This window comes from Pongo pygmaeus, chromosome Y (genome assembly GCF_028885625.2).
Source record: "Pongo pygmaeus isolate AG05252 chromosome Y, NHGRI_mPonPyg2-v2.0_pri, whole genome shotgun sequence".
NCBI lineage: Eukaryota > Metazoa > Chordata > Mammalia > Primates > Hominidae > Pongo > Pongo pygmaeus.
The window spans coordinates 48,275,327-48,279,925 of record NC_072397.2 but is presented as its reverse complement, the minus strand read 5'-3'; the positions used below and the strand labels follow the sequence as shown (position 1 = coordinate 48,279,925).

General features: G+C 39.2%; 1 pseudogene; it reads right to left on the bottom strand.

The window, feature by feature from the left end:
* Positions 1-2,635: 2,635 nt before the first annotated feature.
* On the bottom strand, positions 2,636-3,920 carry LOC129025877 (C-terminal-binding protein 2-like; annotated as a pseudogene).
* Between the last annotated feature and the right edge of the window lie 679 nt (positions 3,921-4,599).

Genomic DNA, 4,599 nt, shown 5'->3' with positions numbered 1-4,599 from the left:
GTGTTATCTATAGTAATATAAAAATTTAATGTATTTCTTGTGAAAATCCCAATGGTATATGTTTGCAGGTTTTTCAAATTATATTTATATGATTTATAAATTATTGTTATAGATTCATTTCAAGTTAACACATCTCACCGTTACATAATACCAATCTGTCTCGTTAACACTTTTGACTTAAGATATATTTTGTTTAATATAATTATGACCATGACGCTCCAATTGTAGCTACTTTTTGTATAATATATATTTTATTTATACTGTTACTTTCAAGTTATTTGCGTCCTTAGAGCTAAAGTTACTCCTGTAGAGAGCACATTGCTAGATCTTCTTTGTTCTTAATCCATTAAATTATTTATTCATTTTCTTTAAGGTATTTAATTTTTATATTTGAAGCAATTACTGCAGTTAATGAAGTTACTATTATTATTTGTAATTGTCTTCTGTGTTTCTTGTAGATGTGTTATTTATCATTTTTTCTCTTACTGCTTTATTTTTGTTTGTTGATTTTGTAGTGACGTGATTCAATTTCTTTCTCATTTGCTTTTGTATACATTCTACAGGTTTTTTTGGTAATCATCTTGAGAAATAAAGACTATATAAATCATCTTAAAGTTATGACAATATATAACAACTATATTTCAACTGAATGCAAAGTTGTACCTTTTCATACCCCCCTGTGTTATTAATATCACATATTATCTTTTCTTATTATCTATGAACACACATTTATGCAGATTTGTGCTACATTTTTTAAACTCCATGGCAATATTTTGAAAGTTTTTTGCACCATCGTTATGATAATAGAGATTTTTATACCTGTTTATATATTTATCTTTAATAGAGGTTTTTCTATTTTCATGTGCTTTTATGATGCTGGGCAGCATCATTTCATTTTCGGATGTGATAGACTTTCTTTAACATTTCCTTTAGGACTGTTCTAGTGGTTAGTAACACACTCAGCTTTTATTTATTTTGGAAAGGCTTTTTTTTTTAATTTCTGAAGTGAAATTATTCCAGTTGAAGGATTTTGTTTGGCAGTATTTCTTCTTCTTTAATTATCTTGTCATCTGGGGATTTCTCAGCTACTTTTTAAAAATAACCTCTTTATTACTTTTCTCCTATATTGTTTTTCTTAGACTCCTTTTATAAATACAATGGTCCACTTGATGATGTGCAGTACATCCCATATTTTTTCTCTATTCTGTTTAAAATATTTGTTTTCATGACTCAATATTTACAACTACAATGTCATCAATTGTGTGATTTTTTCTGCTTTATTAGTCTGCTTTTGTGACTGTTGATTGAAATTTTAATATAGTTGTTGTGTTCCTAGATTCACAATTTTTGTTGGTTTCTAAAAATCTTTTTATTGATATCTCATTTTCTTTATGTATCACTTCTTCTAATATTATTTTGTTGTCTATGTTCTGTTTGTGTTCATTAAGCAGTTTTTTTCTAATTACATTTTATTGAAAACTGCACTGAATGCTAAATGTCCATCTTTACAATGAACATCTACAGTAACGGTAACTCGCACTAAAACAAAGCATACTTCTGATAGGCATTATTTTTCGGTTTGGGACAATTTTAAAGTTTTTCTTTTGTCACAAAAACAGGAATGTACCTAATGAAAGGCTCAAAACAGGCCATCTTTTTAAACAAAAAGTCAATCATTCACAAAAGACTATGAATAGAACATGTAACTAATTGATGTAAATCTAATAGGATTTGTTAAAATCAGTCACATCCATTACATCTGAAGTGTTCTTCTATAAAATACGTGAAGAAAAGAAGATTTTATAGTGTCTTAAAAAGTGGGTTTGTTCATAGACAATCTGATAAGTTACCATTAAAACTGTTTCCTCTGACATAAGGAAATGCAACATTATTTTCCTTGAACCCTTTTAGTGCAAGACTTTTCACTCAATAAAATAGCAGAGCATCTGAAACTGAGAAAATATATTTTATTACAAACAGCTTGTGAAATTTAATACTGCTTTATTTTTTAATTTTTTTTGCATTATCGGAGGCTTTTACTGAACTTACAACCAACTTGCCCGCTCAGTATGCAGTTCAGATGTGAGAGACGTTTCTCTGTACAGGAGCCGGTACTGTCTTCAATCCTATGTGTGCAGATGGCTAACACAGGCAAACAGTTTACTCCACATTTTCTAGTAATGTGATCTTCCTATTAGCAAAAAGCGGTAACCAGTCCCTGTAGACTGAAGGGACTCAAGTTCCAAGATGTGGATTTCCTCCTCATGGTTTTTATTTTGATGTTGGAAGTCTTGATGCAACATTCTGAGCAGGGTGTTCCGGTCCTGCTCTGCCCAAGGGACTGATAAAGGAAAAAGTTCTATATATTCTTTGTGATTTGACTCACAGATGAATAACTTAACACACAATAACGGAAGTTGATGCTTAATAAATCACACCCTATTCTTTCAGAGCATCCGTAAGCAGACGACATCTTCAGTTTTCTAACTCTTGTAGTTTTAACACTGCAACATCAATGATGTATATGTCCAGAATCAGCTAAAAAGAGCGCCAGATTCTTTTTCTGTTAGTTCATCTATTTTTCACTGTCCTTGTTCCCAAGTGTATCAGAATGATTACCCGCCGGCATTCTCTACTATTTCTCTTTGGGGTGCTCTCGATTGTCCCCGTGATTGTGGGCTGGTTGGGAGAGGGCGCTTGGGAAGTATGTGCCACTCTCGGGAGTTTGTGAGTCACTGAGCTGCATCCAGGGATGATCCCTTCCATGGATGCAGGAAGTCCTCCTGGAGCCACGCCGACGATGACTGGATGAATTGCTTGCTGGTCTGTTACTGACCAAAGCACAGATGTGACAAAGAATTCCTTGTTCACAGTTTCTTAAGCTTCCTGGGATGGGACCTGTGATGGCTCAGCGGTTCTCGGTCATCTCCAGTGACACCTGCTCGCTGTAGCAGGCAGTGTGAGGAGTGCGGATGAGATTCGGGACATCTTCAATGGAACTGAGCAAAGCTAAAGGGCTACGACTCATTCAGGTCGAGGACTGCCCCTCGTATCCTGCCCTCCTTGAGGGCCTGTGCTAAGGCTTTCTCATCCACCAGGCCACAACGGGCTGTGTTCACAAGGAATGCTCCCTGCCTCATCTGCTTTATGGTAAAGTCATTGATGAGTTGGTGTTTATGTTCGCTGAGACTGCAGTGCAAGGAGACGCAGTCTCTCTGATACAGCAATTCCTGCTGTGTGTAGACCCTCTGCACGCCCAGGGACTGCTCAATTCCATCCTTCAATTAGGGGTAATAAAATATGACGCTGAATCCAAAGGCGGTGGCTGGAACTGCAAAAACCTGCTGCGTGCGACCCTAGCCGATGAGGCCCAGCGTCTCCCCACGAACAGGGGCCACTCCCGAGGCCACCTCGCAGATCTGCTCCACGCTCTGAACCCGCTTGCCTTCCCACAGTGCCTGTTACAGCCATGTGTTCCTCCGGTACATGTTGAGGATGTGGCAGATGGTAGAGTCGGCTGTCTCTTCCACGGCTGCGGACGGGATGTTGTACACAGAAATTCCGAGCTCGCCAGCAGCCTTGATGTTCACGTTGTCGTAGCCACTGCCCACCCGCACGATCACTCTCAGGTCCTTGAAATTTGCCAGGTCCTCCCTGGTGGGGGTGTTGGTGTGGTATATCATGGCGCCCACGACTTTGTTTAGAACCTTCTCGTGGATCTCCTGCGTGGACTGCACGTCACAGAAGGCCACGGTGGCCAGGTCCTTCAGGATGGGCATGTCCATAATGCAGTCGCGGCCGTCCAGCAGCGCCACCACAGGGCGGGGGTGCAGGGGGCCTTTCATGATGTGGAGGCGAATTCCTACACAAATTCTGTCCAATCGCTCTCTCTTAGGTTTGCGCTTATCCACAAATGTCATTCTTTAGGGAACTTTGCAATTCTCAGATCAAAAGTCAAAGCAGTCCTCTAAGAACTTAGGGGAACTCGGAGGCGTCTGCGGGCATGACACCACTATGAATCCAATATAAATTTGTTCAGAAAATCTGTAGTTCACACGATGGGCTGTCCATCTTTGTAAGGGAATACAGGTTCATTGGTTCAAAGCAATTTAAGGTGATGAAACCTGTTTGCTTGCAACTCAGCCACCATCACACAATCAATCAAAGAATCTCACCACGACCCCAGGTCTGGAGCTCCTGGAGTCCGCGAACGCTGGAAGTGGAGGCGGTTTCGGCCCGGTGCAGCCTGGTCCTTGCTCATGCTCTGAGCCTGGGGCCACCAATGTGTCCGGCATGGTCTCCAGGCTCCTCCTTTCCCGGTGCCCCGTGGACGGAAGAGTGCCGGTCTCATTAAGCGGCTTTGATAATTATTTTTATTTTTTAAACTACATAATGCAAAAACAAAAACAACAACAACAAAAGAATAAACCTACAGATTTTGATCTTTCAAGATCAACAAAGATTTTTAAAGGTCAATATTTGTAGGTTTATTTTATTTCTTTAATTGGGACATGTTTTCTCTGTTTTCTGTCTTCTCTGTATGCCCTGCAATCTTTTGATGAGATTCAGAAATTTATAAAACAGCTGTGTAACGTAGTA